Here is a 16,228-nt window from a genome sequence, read left to right on the forward strand (position 1 = left end):
CTTTAGAAAACGATTTCCTGGACGCCGCGAAGTGCCGGCACTTGCATTTCTCCCTCAGCCTTCTTTCCGTAAAACGAGCTTTTCGGCTCCTCCGAGCGCTTGCTGCCTGGCTCGCCCCATGGGGTGGGAAGCAAGCTGCTTGCGAGGGCAGAACCAAAATTCCAGAGCGTGTTTGGTCCTGCAGAGCACGGCCCTCGCGTCCTGCGCCCCGGCAGCCTCTCGCCAGCCCGGCTCCTTCTGGAGAGCGGAGCAAAGAGCTCGGGCAATTTGTAGCATGACATCACAGGAAGAAGAGGTTGGACTCACTGAAGAATGGTTTCAGTTCAGTTTGTTTGCCTTCCCCTAATCTGATAATGTGTCTGCTGGGACTGTACCTTGCAGGCGTGCAAATGGTCACCAGCAGAGTGCTGCTGCTGCAGCTGCAGCCTCCTGTTAACTCTTTCCGTACTCCCTGAAAGGTCCTTTGTCAACGTTGCTGGAGTCCGAAAGCTTCATCGCAAAATCTTTATCTTCAGTTATGAGGAGACTTTTCAGTGTCTGAATAACTCTCGTGCCATAAAATTCCTGTTTTTCTTTGGAGAGAGTAGTAATTGCGGGATTTTACATTTTATGTAGGATTGAACTAACGCTACGTTTTTTGACATCTATCACAAGCAAAGATATCTAACATGTTAATCACCAGGAATCAGCTGAGTAGTTCTGTCTTGATTCCCTCAATTCACCAGTATAAACCACAGGAGGGACAAAGTAACATTGATAGGTAATTAAATAATTTCACCAAATAATTAATGAAAGAGAGAGACATAAAGATTATGAGCCTGTGGGTTGCTCTTGGATATTTCCAGGACTGAGATGTGTTGCAGTGGGAGGAGAAATTTTTAACTCACTCGGTATTAAAAAGCATATCCCAAGCTCTATTTCTAATCAGAAAGATGGTTCTTTTCACAAAAAAACATGCTTCCATTTTTTTAAAATTTTGTGGTACAGAAAGCATTTTCTTCAATATGTAAGCACAGAATTAATACACCAAAATAAATACTGCGCTATGCAATTGTTTCTGATAATTTAAAGGGGGGCAGTTATCACACATGCACAAAATTACTTCCATTAGTCACTGATTAATGAAACGAAAACATGTTGCAACTAATTAAATTGTTAAGTAAATATATAAAAAAAGCAGCTCTTAATTGCCTTTAGGGGCAGATATGAGATAAATCTCAGTTTAGACAGACTCATTTGTTTAACAACAGCTTGGATAGACTCACTTCTGGCATCAAAACCAGTCTATTTCTGAGCCTTAGAATAACAAATCTCTTCATATCTGACTGGGTGGCGTGGTTCTTTGGAACTAGATTTTCATCAGTTGTATCTAAGCAAGGCTCTGGGCAAAATCTTTCTAGTCTGCTGTAAAGGAGAGTAAAGAATAGAACTTCACAGGGTTTTGGCATAGTTTCTTAATGTAAGGTATGTCAGACAAAATTCAGAAACATGCAAAAATGAGTCTTGCTTATTTTATTTCCAGTTTTCTTGGTAAATTTCTTCTGTGAAACTTTCACCTTGATTTTGAGGTGAAATCAAGCAGTTTCACTTCAGTAAGCTATAACCACAAGAAACCTTTTTGACTGTCTTTGAAATTCATACTTAACTGTAAAGCGTAGTGCATTTTCTGCTTCTAAGTCAGCAAGAAATGAAAATGTGAGCTTGGCAGAATCTCTTGTGTGTCCAACTTAACTTGCGCCTTAGCATAAAGTTGCCTTACTTGGCTTTCCTCACAAAAGCAGTCGTCACATGTGGTTAACTTTTGTTTCTATTCCCAGCAGCCTTGCATGGTGAAAGGGGAGTTTTCGTGCAAGAGTCCATGAGTTCTGCATCAGGCCTTGGGAGCTCTGAGCTCAGTCTTCCTGCTCCGGCTTTGTTTGCACAGGAAAACTCTGTGGGGCAGGCTCAGTTACTGGAACGAAAATCCCTGAAGTACAGAAATTTGACGTCACATGTCAAAACCTCAAGCAATATTTCATGTTTAGAGAGATAAATGAATAGAAATGAGTAGGTGTCTTATTCATCAGTACCTCATTTTCTGTTCGGGCAAAGGTGTGGGTGCACAGAGACAGGGTGGGGATGTCTGACCAGGGGCACTGTCCATTTTACCATGGTGAATGTGTTTCAGAGCAATCGTGAAGGTGTATCCTCAGCCTTCAGTTCATCGGTCACAGCCCCTGCCTTGCTGCGGCCTGTGTTACTGCTCTTGTTACGAACGTGGGCACTACTCAGAGCTGTATTTTAGGGGCTTGGGGATATATGCTTCTGCTGTCTTTGGGACTTTCTCTTGCCCCTGCACCTTTTTGGTGCAGAACAGTGCATGCACCTTACACTAATTGAAGAACTAAGTGATATTTGTACGCTTCCAGAAATAGCATACAGCTGCAGGTTTCTCCACCTGCAGAAAAATATTTGAAACCCCCAAGTTGGCAGGTTTTTACTTCGTATCATGTTTCAGTGAGGAGGTATATGACTGAGTGGGCAGTCTGAGTCATTTTCGTGTAAAAGTGTGAATGGCGAAGGTGAATTGTATACCCGTTTTCTTAATTTAAGCATGGCTGATTGTTATCAAGCAGTGTTTTGATTTGTGTGAGCTTCTCTGAGCTGAAGAACCTGCGTTAGTGCACCACGAGCTGCAGGAGTCGAGAGCAGCCTCCCTTCTGGCCGGGCTCCAGTGCGAGCAGAGAGGAAACTTCTTTGCACGCTTTCCTTTCATTGGAGCACGTTTCGAGATGTTGGGCTCTGTGTCATCAGATTTGGGAAAGTCCTAACGCTTTAAAAAATAAAAAAAAAAAAAGTTTATCAGTTATTACGGAGGAATAACTGATTATTTTGAATTATTATGAATATTACGGAGGAAGAATTGACATGGTAATGACCTTGTTATGCTCCTTCACCACAGGCAAATTTTCCTTTGGGATGGGGAGGGGGCATAGGCAGGAGGAAGCAGCTGCAGGGAGGTCCCTGTATACTGAGGGGTTTTTTTCTCCAAAGGAAACGATGCTGCTACTGCGGGGAGATGCATAGTCTGTCTGCCTTTCTGCATCAGAGATGGAAATGAGTTAGGACCTGTCATTTGTTGCTAGTGCTAGATGAGCAAAGACTGCATTTCCATCAACAGGCTTCTTGTGGCTCTTGAAGAGGCATCGAAGGCAGTGTGAACATGGGCTCCTTAAAGCTAAGAGTTGATGAGATGCTTGAGATCATCTCTCACTTCAGCAGTGAACAGGTTTCATATGCTCCCTCATTCGGCTACCATTAACTCTGTTTATATGAGTTTAGCTATCTAGGACTGTTTACATCCCTGAGCGATCTTGGGGTTTTGTGGCAAACCTATTTCAGTGGTGAACAGGGGGTCGGAAGGAAACGTCCTTACAACCCTAGTGGTGTGCTAGTAGAGCAGCTGTAGGACACTGCCACCAACAGCTGCTGCTTCCTCCTACGCCTAGGTGCCATAGAGTTGGATACTTGCTCTCATTTAGGACACAGGGGCAGGATCCCTTAAATTCAGAAGTCCAAGTTGAGTGGTAAAGAAATACAAGTACTAGAAGGCTTTCCAAGCCTTTGGAGTTGTTTTGGCCAGTGTTGTGTATTCCTCTGGTGCTGCCCTACTGTTCAGCACTGGAATCAAACGGAAGTTGTAGTCAAAGGTGAAATGAATTTTGAACTTGTCTTGTGTACTTGATATAGTCTGGCGTTGATATTACTACTAAAAGCTCTTACTTACTTGAAAGGAAAAATTCAACATCAATAACATTGTAATAAATTCTTACAGTGCTTCTAAAGCCACAGTATGTACTGTTAAATGAAGGTTGTCAGATGCACAAAACACTATATGTAATTCCATTATTCTGTAACTAATGTTACTGCTGTTAGAGGCACGACTGCGTCATGGGTACAGGCATTTGTTCTCACTTTGGTTACACAAAGGAACTTGTGCTATCTGTTGCAGTGAAGACAAACCCTGGCAGGACAGTGTTTTCTTTACCCTAAGTGTTGTTATTTATCCAATCATTTTCATGGGTTTTAGCATTTTTAGTCTATTTACTGGAGTTTCTCTTTGAGCGTGTGTATGTACAGGAAGGAATTTATTATGGTTGAGACATAGGGCTGGGAGCCAGGAAGTCTGTTTCTGGCTGTGCCATGTATTTGCTGTTCCAATCCTGGCAAAGTTTTCTGTGACTTTGTGCTCTAGCTTCCCTCTGTGTAAGAGCTCGTTCACTTCCTCACTGGGATGCAAGGCCATCTTAATTGTTAAATATAGTTTGAAGTTCTTGGATAGAGAACACTTTATTAAATATGATAGTGAGATAATTACAGTGGCTAGCGAATGCGATAAAAATGTAGGAAGATTCAAATTTTGTATTTTTAGATTAGATTTCCTGCCAAGCAAAAGGATCTATTAAGAAACTTCACTCGGCTCAACTCCATAAGTCTATGGGGAAGTAGGTACAGAGAAAGCAGGGCTGGGAACTTCAACCTTCTCCTTTCAGGAGCCGCCTGCTCACACGCTCGTAAGTCACTGTAAGACAGCTTCTGGTAAGTGGCTTACTGCCTTCTTAAAATGCAGTGATGGCATCCACCTGCAGAGACAGTGTGAAGTAGTTAGTGCACAGAAAATTCCCTTTTTCCCCCCTTAAAAATTTTCCAGTGTAGTAGGCAAGTCTTTAAACGAGCATTATAAGACTTACGGTGAACAGACTATTTTTATCTAGCCAGGCTAATCCTGCTTGACTGTTGCATAGCCAGTTGAAGACTTCTCCATATCAGGAAACTTGTTAGATTAATGCGAAGGAAACTACATACAAATTACAAGTAAAAGATAAAGAAACATGTAAATATTTTCCACTGAAAATTTGACTGACCTTCTGGAACCAGTTTTCCTGATTAGTTTTTGTTTTACTAGCTATGTTCTAATACATAGCTGCCAAAAATCTTTCAAATATTAAAAAAAAAAAGGGCAAGAGAAGCTAAAGTATTTGGGCTGTGAGTCTATTACGTTCTCCAAGTTAAAATAATTTCTCTATGTGTGTAATTGCTTAAAAAGGGAAAAGGAAGCTCAGAATAAAACTAAAGTTCTTAATTCGTGTGCATTTGAAAGGCTTCTCTCCTCTCTTTAGAATTGTTTCAGTTTCCTTTATAGGAAACACAACTGCTCCTACCCTGCTTGCAGAAAGAGGAAACAATTTCTCTCCTGTTGTATAAATTCAGGCTGCTAGAGTCCTTTTTTCCCCTGTACTCTTGGATTCATGGAGAGGAGGGCTTTTTAAACCCAAATATATGCATAGCAAAGGTATTTTATTGTTGCAATCTAAATAATTTGAGAACAACGGATTGTTTTGTTTCTTAAAAATATGTGCAATGAATATGACAATCCTACTTTAAGAAATGCCACTTTTAGTCAAATTCTAGTTCTGAAGCACTTCTTCAGAGTATTTATTGTATGTCCATGTGTGAGTAAGCAGTTTCTTTGAACCGCTTCAGTTAGTTACATGAAGTGCCTCCCTTGCTGTTTCCTATACTGTCCTTTGTATACCTAGTGTTATAAACAGAAGTGGACTACAGAGAACGTGTTTTTACTTAAGGAATACTATGTAAAAGCTGATATAGGCAGAAAGGAAGATCAGCGTGTGTTAATTAATAATTTTTAAGCAACTAAGATGCAAATAAGTATATTCTGTTGCTTTCCTAGCTGGAACCCTCTCCTTTGAAGTGGAATTTTGGATGTAAAGTGCTGCTGTTGGGACTGTGTTCAGTCGTTGCAGTATCCCTTAGCATAATATAATTCTTCAAAATACTTAAAGTCTGCTTGAGGCTTTCTAAATACTTTAACTTATGGGGGAACTTAAGAGAATAAGGAAATGGGAGAATCTTTAAAAATACTACTAATTTGACATTCTTGTTTCATTTTGATTTTGCTTAAAGGTTTGTTGGAGCAGGGTTTTGGAAAAGGCTTCCCATGCACAGTGATGGAGAAAAGTGCAGAACTGTGTCCTGGAGTTTGTCATACAAGATCTGAAGATATTTTTAGAATATTTAATTTCAGAAAATATTGTATGCCCCTCTGCTTACATTTTAGAGCTTGATCTTGGCATTATTTGGTTTGTTGACCACAGTAGTTGAGACAGAGATTGAAAATATGGGATTAATACTTTAAAGCACAATATTGCAAGTTTGATAGTGATTTTTGTGATAGCACTAATAGAAATGTGCGGTGTCTAACAGTAAAAGAAGCCCTGTTATCTCAAAGGTCCAGTTAATGCTGATGAACACATTAGGCTTACCTGGAGTTATGTAAATGGTATCATGGAATGTGCAGATACGTTGTTTGCATTGTAAATACACATAAGCAGTTACAGCAGTGTTTTAGGCCACTAAGAGATGATTGATAAATACTTGCATGAAGGTTCTTGAGTTGCATTTTTTTTTGTGTGTAACTCATGGAAAGTCCCAGCAGCAGTTTTTGCTTACATTCTCAAATGTTTTGATGTGCAAAATAAATTTCTCTGAGAATGCGATTATGAAGATATCCAGAGGGAGAAGGCAATAATTGGATAAGACATCATCAACATGTCCATTTGTTATCTGATACATTTAAAATGGTGGCCCCCATCTTCCTCTAATACAGGCAGCAAGAGTAGGTAAGAAACGCCACACCTACTTACCCCTCCCTGCAGCCCCAGCTTTAAATTCTTCATTTGCTGTAGTTATGAACAGTGTGCATGTATGTGTGTTAGGAGTTGCTGATTTAAGCCTCTGACACTTACATAGGCTCACTTTAAGGGAGAAATTACTTTGCACGAAGAACAAAATCACCATTTCCATTGCATCTTTGGAGTAATTTTATGAGCCCACTTGGCAAGATAGGAAGCTCTTGAAAGACGATCGAAAATGGTTCTGCTGCTGTGTAGTACAGTATTTCTCAGAGGCCCTACAGTATATGTAGTAGATGTTGTACAGATGTTTGTTAGGGGTAGTGACCTGGAGAGCTGGCAGTTTACAACAGGTATCCAGATACATCTGGAGGTGATGTTTGGAGTTGCACTTTATAGATTAATTCAGGAAAACTGCTTTACCTAAAACTTCTTTACATAAAAAAACTTCTTTACGGAATGTACTGCAGTGTATTCCCTGGAGAAGAGGCAGCATGGCATCATGCATTAGATGTAAGACATCAGGTGATTATGACATATAAGTAAGTCTAGTTGATCTTACAGTAGGCTAGTAGAGGTTAGATACCATGAAATCTTTTCAAGCTTTAATCTATGGATTGAGTGGTTTAAAAGGGATGGGCTAAAAAGCAAAATAAAGGATCATAAAGATGAAAAGCTTGAAAAATGGACATTGACATTGTTCAGAAGGAAGGAAAATGGAAAAAGGATTAGTAAACAGTCTTAGCAACATGATTTTCAATGGATAGGAATAGGATGAAAGGAATTTCTAAAATGTCAGGTAGGAACAGAGATGCCTTAATTAGAACAAAACACCTGAGTTCCTGAACTCTCACTTGCATTTTTTTTTAACTTTAAAAAAAGTATGTGTTTATTCAATTACTCTGCAAACATGATTGAAATAATGTCAGTATTTGAAATTTCTCTCCACCTTGTATGCAGGAAATAAGTTAAATGGCTTTCCCTAACACTGTGGCAAATTCTGGCTCTACTCAGGCTTATACTTTCTAAACCATAGGATTAGAAATTCAAAGTTTAATTGGAGTTGGCAGAAATTTTCCAAATGTTCCATGACTAAAAATTCTTATTCAAAATACTTTGTAAATGCAAAACATGACTTTTTTATGGGGGGGGGATCAGCTGCTATAGTAAGCAAATACAAAGAATGATAGGAGGGAAACTGAAGAAGCTTCATGAATTATTTTGGAAGATATTCCAAACATACAGGATGAAATGGATCAGGGGAACAGAACTTGTAGAAAGACATTTGTAATTTGTTTAGTTCTAAGGCAATTACTTTTTATTTTTCAGATCTTTAGTTTAAGGTTTTGCCCAACATGTATTCTGGCCAGGATTGAGGTAGGCTGGTTCCATGTCAGGATTACTGGTGTTTATCCACGTAGTTCTTGAGGGTGTATTTCACTTTCATGCCAAACTTCTTGCAACCACCAGATGAAGTGCTTGCAGCCTCTTGCAGTTTTGACCGAATGGAGGCCTCTGTCTTTGTACAAGAGGATTTTAACCTCTACTTGTCAGAGACAGCACAAAGCCCACAGTCGCATTCCTATTCTCTTTTTTATAAAGGATAACATTAGGAAGCTATTGAAAGAATTTACCGTAGTCATTCAGTAAGATTTATGTGAATTCATATAGTTTTTAAAAAAACCTACGGTATTAATTTGGTTTCTTTCACAAACTGGGATATAAGAATTTAGGGGAAAAAAAAAGTTTCATAAGAGTTGTTCAAGCTGGTAAGCTAATTAGTATAGATAAATACTGACATGAAAATGCTTGTCAGGGGAGAACTGCTGCCAAAAAGCAGAAGTTGGACTTGATTAATGTGAAGGACTATTACTTTCTAAATGTGTAAGTCAGCAAATAACCTCTTTAAATTCTGAATCATCATATCACTGAAGTGATTATTTAGCATATCATTAGTACCGGTAAACAGCAATTACAAATACTTCAGCTGACTTCCCCCCCCGACCTGCTCTTTCCTTCCAGCTTGTATCCTGAAGTTTTATGAAACAAATTCAGTACTTTATGAACTTTTTTATTACGTTGTTGACCACATTTAGCAGTTGAATTTTCAGTGTGGCAATCTGCTAATACCTGGAAGGTAAGAAAGGAAATGTCAAAACTTTGGAGGAGGAATAAAGGACATGCTTCTCACATGATATTTTAAAATTTTCTGCTGAAATCTTGGAAGGAATGGAGTGAGGCTCTCAATTGCAAAAAGACATGATGTACATTAGAAAAGGAAAAGCCATTTTTCCACCAGCTAAGCTTCTACAGAGGTCTGAAGGTTGGTTGAAAGAACACTTATCACAAGTGAACCATTTTCACTTGAATCTGTGTTAATAATCTTCCTGGAAGGGGCACAGTGTTTGTCTAGGAGATGCGGGTTTGACCCTGGCAGAAGAGGGGAGGGGAGGCTGGAACCCACATCTCGTGCTCTGAGCAAGTGCTTCGTTAGGGATTTCTCATCCTTTGCTGTAAGAGAGTGAGACCTCTGAAACAAGGTGTTTAGCCTCAGAAAAAGGCACTACGTTGAGAAGAGAAGCTCTCCCCTGCAGTTCCCAGTGAGCTGTCCGTGCAGTAGGGTTTGGCTCCTCCAGGTACTTCCAGTGGTGGTGGTAGAGTGCGATCCAGGTAGCGGTGTGCAGCACACACTGCCCTGCACACCCCTTACTTAATCTGACAAAACCCAGAAACTTTTTTCAGCTGCTGTCTCTGGTCGTTTAGTGGTTCAGTGGTATAGGTGGAAAAAGTTAACTTTTGGCTACGCAAGTCCTTCAAATCTGAGGCAGAAGCAGCAGTAGTGGAAGTCATTAGCTCTACGTTTCAGTAGTTACCAGTTACATCATCTTTGAAAGAAAAAAAGAAAATGTTGCTTGATGTGAGGGCAGGGGATAAGAGTGAGCTGATTAGGTACCCGTTATTTAGGAAAGACCACAAAGGTCCTACTTCTGCTTGCAAATATTACCTTAACTCTCTCTGTACTTCCTGAATTCATTGAGGTTTGGTAATGGTTTTTATGATTGACTTAAACAGTTTAAGTGCAGGCTGTTGCTCGAAGTAATCCTACTGCCATGCCTTCAGGCCTCTCTCTCTGCTTCTTCCCTTGTGTTGTGTGTATGTATGCACTCAGCTGAACGAGGAGAACTGTTTGGTTTAAAAATAATCGTAACAAATATATAATTTCCACAGTTATAACTGTGCTAACGCTAAAGCCAGGGATGGAGCAGAAAGTGCAGATGTGTAAGTTAGGGAAGCATCAGCACACTTAAACTGGTTTAAGCCAGTTGTGAAAGTGTGCTGGAAGTGTTGTGACAGAGAGAGTGTTCAACTTTGAGGCTTTCAAATCTTTACTGTTTTGACTCTTGGCCAGACATTAACTTAGTGTCAGTTAAACCATATGAAGTATAAAAGCCTCTGCAAAGCTCAAGAGTGAGATTTATGCTACCGGGTCTACCATCCTATCATTTCTTTTCATGTAAATGGTTTGAAATAGTGGTATTTATAACATAATAAAAAAGAGCTATGTAAGCCTGATTAATCATTCCACAAAGGAGGATAAAAATGAGCAATAATACAGGCATACTGTGCATAGTCATGCTTCCCTTTGAGATGAATAGGGATGATACAGGATGACAGCTTTGTAAGGCAAATATCCAATCTGGACTCCATTGAAGATGCTGTAAGTTTTCTTACCGACTTCTGGGTGGTGGATGCTTTGTCATGTTCAATTATTTATTTTCATATGGGCAAGAATGTATTTTTAATGAAGACTAAATAATAGCCCAAGACTTTTTTTAATCTTTTCTTGTTAATCTGATTTCCAGTGCACTACTCCTTACGTCTACTATACTGTATTTTGTCTGATTGTTAAGTAATTGATTGTAAGGCAGAAATGTTTAATTGGAGACATCTTGTTAAATTCTGTCAACTGAGCGCTCAGAAGCTCTGCATATGCTTCTGCTTTGAAAGCTAAGCACAATGCAGTCACTGCCAGCTTTTGTCTGCCTTGAGCAAATACTAGGTATAGATGGAGGTCACTGAGATATTCTGTAATGGTAATCACAGATGTATTGGCTCAAATTAAGATCAAAGCTCTTCTTAAAGGCTGGGTTTATGCCCAAAATGTTGTTACACTGATAGTTTTGTTACAGCTTTAGTTTTTCTTTCTTCTCTTTGTCATGTGTAATTTTCTTCAGATTGAGATACTTTCTAGAAGTGGCTGATAAATCCATTGTGTTAAACAGTTTTCATGCTTGTGTTGCCATATTTTGTTATGAAATATGGCATATTGTTTTTGGAACGCCAATTTCTTTGCCCTATTTTTCTCTTTTAGATTATACGAATCACATTGCAAGATATTTATAGTCCTTTTGGCTTTTAAATATCATAGAGCAGTCTGCTCTTAATGGTTTCAGGACATGTATCATCCCCTAGCTAATGTTACTTTTTATAGAGAATTGGCCTTTCTGTATGTGCTCATCCACATCTTCTGCACGTTATCTGTTGTATCCTTTTTTGTTCGATTCACAATTCGTTGACTCCTTGGTTATGCTGGTAAAAGATACTGCCCTGCTCTTTCAAAAACTGCTGTCTACAAAGTTTCCTGGCACACTTAACCACTTTTAGGTGGTTTAAGAGAATTGTTGGTGGTACGTTGTACCTAAATTTGTCCAGCTGATGAGAAACTGGAAAGAACATGAGACTTGAAACTGAATTACTGGCTTTATCTGAAAATCTCGGTGCATCGTTGTCATGTCTCTGCTTGTACTTGGAAAAAAATTCCTGGAACTGCTCTTAATTGTTGTTCTGGGAACTGGGCCTGTGTAAGTCAATAAGAAATGAAATTGCTAGAAAGTGTGATGTGGTACTGTGACAATCTGTTTGATTGTTACCATAGTAACTACAAATTCTCTTTACTGAGAGAGGCATTTTGTGACCCAAAAGTTCTTCTGAAGAAAGTAAGTGCTTGAGTGCTGTTTCAGTCCTGAGTGTAGTAATTGTTCATATATGGAAATAACTATAGAAGTGTTATTCTTACTACTGTGTGATGCCAGTTAATGTAATGGTCCTCTAAAGCATCTCTTCTCTACTTCCTGTAGTGAAAAAGTCTTCACACTCTGTAGTGTTTTCACAGTCTAAGGTTGTTGATACAATTCTAAACCTTAAGATTTTTGGCAGGACGTTTTGTTGCCGACTGATTGATATATTATAATTTCCGACAGTCAAATGGTTCGCGTTGTGTGGGTTTTAATTTATGTATCGTACACGATTTCTTGTGCAGAGAGGGGGGAAAACTGGTGTATCAGTTCAGTTTGTCTTTGAGACCTTTGGCTTTTGCCTAACAATCTTGAGAAGTAAAATTTGTCCAAGAATTAGTCATATTGAAGCTTGGTTATGCTGAGGAGCTAGGTAATAAACATGCTAATTACTTCAGATATAGATTGTTTCTTTAGCACCACTGCCAGTGCAGACAACAGATCCATCTGGAAGAGGCTCATGGCAATTGCTTTGGAGAAAAAAACATGTAGAGGACAAGCCTACAGTGCTTTTTTTCTTGGATAATGTTCAGCAAAAAATACATAGTAAGGATTATTGTATTCTGTAGTGCTTTGTGGACCTACGTGTGCAGTTGTTTTTTGAAGCAAAGTGGATTTTCTGTATTCACGTTTTGTAGTAGTTACTTCCACAGCTGAACACTCGGGCTGTGGTTGGTTTTGTGATTGGTTTTGGCTTTCAGTCCTATTGCCTGATAATTCAGTTTGGTGACTCTGATAATCCATGGGCTACTATACTGGCATAATGATAACTCTCTTTTATTCTTTTGCTAATAATTCTTTAAGCTTTGACTTTTGAGCATTGAGTTGGTGTTTTCAGGATTACTCACACTAACCCTGATTATCTATCTTTTTTTTGGGGGGGGGGGGGAGGGTAAATAATGGTAACATTAGAGCCCTTTTATAAAAGGTAAAGTTAAGGTCGTTTTCCCCTGTTCATTATTTTTGCTTTTATGCTTATTGACTATTATAGCTATTTTATCATCCAGTCATTGAAAGTCATGAGATCTTTTTGCAGTGAGTTTATTTTTCCTAAAACTGAATAATTTTGTGCTTCTAGCAGCCTTCTTTTCCCCTCCCCTGCCACATTTCCCTGTCATTTGTGAATGTTAAACAGCAGCAGTCCCGGCACAGATCATGGGACTTCACAGATAACCATTCTCCACTGTGAAAATTGACCATTTATTCATACTTTCAATATCTATTGTTTAGCCAGTATCTGCATTCCCATCTGCCCTATGGCAACACTTTCTTTAAAGAGTCTTACCTGAAGGAGCCTGTCAGAGCCTCTGATGTGAAGATCTGGAGATCTTCTGCAGGATCACCCTGTTCAAAGATATGTTGGCCAGTTCAGAAGGAGAAACCTGGGAATTTGTGAGGCATGACTTCACTTTCTCTGCCCTGGTACTGCCACTGAAAGATGGTATCTCATGTCATCCTCCAGCTGCTTGTTTCTGTCTCTTCATTTGACAAAACACAGACACTGGCATTGCCATAAGGTGAAGTGGATAGGGGAGCTGCTCTGAATGTAAAACTAAGGCCTCCTCTGACGAATGTGTTTACATAAAACAACAAAAAACCTTCAACTAAATAAAAACAACAACAACAAAACCTCAGTTTTGGTCTACCTGGACCAGATCTCCACCTCTGCCTGACACTAGAGGGATTGGGGATGGTGGGGAGGAGGGAGAGAGGGCGTGGGTAGATGGAGAAGTTTGGGACTGTGTCTTTTGGTTGAATACTGGCTTGTACTGACTTAGAGTAGTTGTGTTGTTAAGGCTTTAATGTGCTGAATATTAACTCCTTAGTTACTCAGCGAGCCTTTCTTTTTCTTTATAAAAAGCGCTGTAAGTTGTGTGAGTTTTGAGCAGAAAAACTGCTGAAGGAAGAGATGCAAGAGCCTTCTGCAAGCTGTGAATAGCAGTCTTCCCAGGGTCATCCTGAGTAGTTTAAACAAAATAGTTGAATAACAATGTAGTTCTGCTCGTAGACTGTCTTTCACAACTCCTTTCAAAGTGATTTTTAAAAAGTTAGTCCACAGGCTTGGCAAATAGGAGCAGTCCTGATGACCATGGTTCATTTTTCTCAATATTCAACTGGTGATTGGTTTGCAGAGCTACAAAGCAATAACTGTGTTAGTCATTTCCCTGTTTGCAGAGTGTTATCATCAGTCTGTGTAGTATTTTTGAACGTACCAATAGTATTAGTCATTATCTTAACACAGAAGGTCTATCATCTTATGGTTAAAATTTAAAAACTGGAGAAAAAAAATTGAAGTTGCTGGAATCCCTGGGTCATCATTAAATTTGTTTCACTTTTTCATTTAGGTTGACTTTGCTGCTGCTGTTTTTAAAAGCAGCTATCACCCCAAATATCTCATTGTGCCTGTCAACTGTCTTGCTGTGATACGCTTCTTGAGTTTTTTTCATCTGTTCCCGCGCCTCCCCATAATTTCTGGGGAAGATACGTGTGTGGTGGGCCTCTCAGAAGTTTGATGGCTGTTTTCACATGCGTCCTTCTCCATTGCAATGAAGCATATTTTGATATGATGATCTTGTATCCTGCAGTGTGGTGGCCCCATGGGCCTTTTCTGGGAGACCCTGTAAAACGTAGATTATTGGTTAATATAAAACCATCTGGTGAAGAGTAATTTTGGGAGTAGAGGGGTTGAAAATTGTGGTATTGATTGTTCTGAAATAATTTATGAATTCTACAAAGATTTGCCAGGTCTCTCCAGAGGCTTTAGAGCAGGCTAGATTATTGCAAAACTGCAAAGAGAATGGACTTGCAGCATTATTTAGAGCAACACAAGTTCAAGATGCATATCCATGCTGTGGTGACCTGGCTTGCTTTCTCTGACTGAAGAGGTTTGAACTCCTTTTTTACTACGTCTTCAAACAACTTTTGATAGGAAATTTCAGTTTCTTCCTTTGGAGATGCTTGATTTTGTATTAATATGTATGCATATATATATCCTCGACACTGCCTAAATCAGTTCCACATTTCCACAGTGGGTCCTACATGGCAGAGCAGAGAGCAGTTATTCTTTTTTTAGTGCAACAGCTATTTTATTTTATAAGCAACTGGAACATGAGACAACTGAACGTGAAATTTCCTAACAGGCTTGAGGCAAGGACACCCGCTTTCAGGTCAGCTGCTCAAGTGCTTTGTGTCAAGGACTTCAAATAATCAGAGTTTTCATGATTTGTGTGTGTATCAGTATGTGCTGGTCACTTCCTCCATAGTTTATGACTTTCTAAGCCTCTTGTGTGAGGAGGAAAAACCCATGAAAATATCACTCTCAAATGACCAGAACTCATTAACAGTCATTGCTTCTTTTCTGCTTTTTTTTCCCCTCTGCATACTACACATTTAGATAAAAGGTGATCCTCACAAAGTTGGATTACTTGATTTTAAATGCTGGAGATCAGTAAGTTAGGAATAGGACTTGTATTAAACATACATTTGCTCTAAGGACTTAAAAGCAAATCTGACAGTATTCTTATGTGAATTAAACCGTTAACACTGCAGTTGTTAATGTTTTTTATTATAGATTTTGCAAGATCAAGCCCTAATAGGATCATAATTTATATGGCACAACGCATATGTTTGAAATGAAAACATGGTCCTTAATCTTACTGTCAATTATCTGGGCGTACCATTTTGTCATGGGAAAGAGGAGTAGAAATAGTTCGCGCTGATCTAGTCCTTGCATTTCCATTCCAAAGCTGTTAATTCTAAATCAGCTTTGTTTTGCCTTGCAAAATCACAGCCACCTTTTTAGCATATTGTGAAGAACATTTCTTAACGTTATGTATTGTATTGACTGATTCAATAATTTGAGGTGGTGTTGATTATTAAAAAAAAAAACAAACCCTAAAAAAACAAAAGCCCCAAGGGAGCTTGGCATTGAGATATACGCATAGATGGTGATAAACGCTGCATTAAAATTCATTGTGGGCAAATAACTAAAACCTGAAAATCAATTAGGAAATTGTTATAAAGAATTAAAACATAAAGCAATAGAGAACAAAGACAAAAGCGGTTTTTAAAATACTGCAAACTGCTAATTAGCACTGCTAAGAGTAAAAGCTGCTCAGGGACTTCCTCTGTAGTCAGTGGACTACACCCCAACCCCAGGGTAGCTGTTCTCCTTATTTAAGGATTTAGGTCTTTAATCTTTTCATGGAAACCAAAGTCCAGTTAAACATATTATTGGGACAGAGCTGATGTAAAGATCGGGAAGCTGGGAAGCACCTGTGTGTCCTGTAGTTTCACCATAGCCAAATAAAGATTAGCCAACAAGAAATTCTGCCAGTTTTTTCTATAAAAGGAGCTTTCAGATTGGCGAAAAATCACCGCAGATGCTTGCGATGCAGGTTTTGCGGCACGGAAGCATCCTGCAGAGGCTCACTTAACGAAGTCCTGCTTAACTCACGGAGT

General features: G+C 39.2%; 1 protein-coding gene across 4 annotated transcripts in view; it reads left to right on the plus strand.

The window, feature by feature from the left end:
* Window positions 1-16,228, plus strand: part of RB1 (RB transcriptional corepressor 1) — a 73,590-nt gene that overhangs the window by 44,738 nt on the left and 12,624 nt on the right. The window lies entirely within an intron of this gene.

The sequence above is a fragment of the Pelecanus crispus genome, chromosome 1, assembly GCF_030463565.1.
Source record: "Pelecanus crispus isolate bPelCri1 chromosome 1, bPelCri1.pri, whole genome shotgun sequence".
Taxonomy (NCBI): domain Eukaryota; kingdom Metazoa; phylum Chordata; class Aves; order Pelecaniformes; family Pelecanidae; genus Pelecanus; species Pelecanus crispus.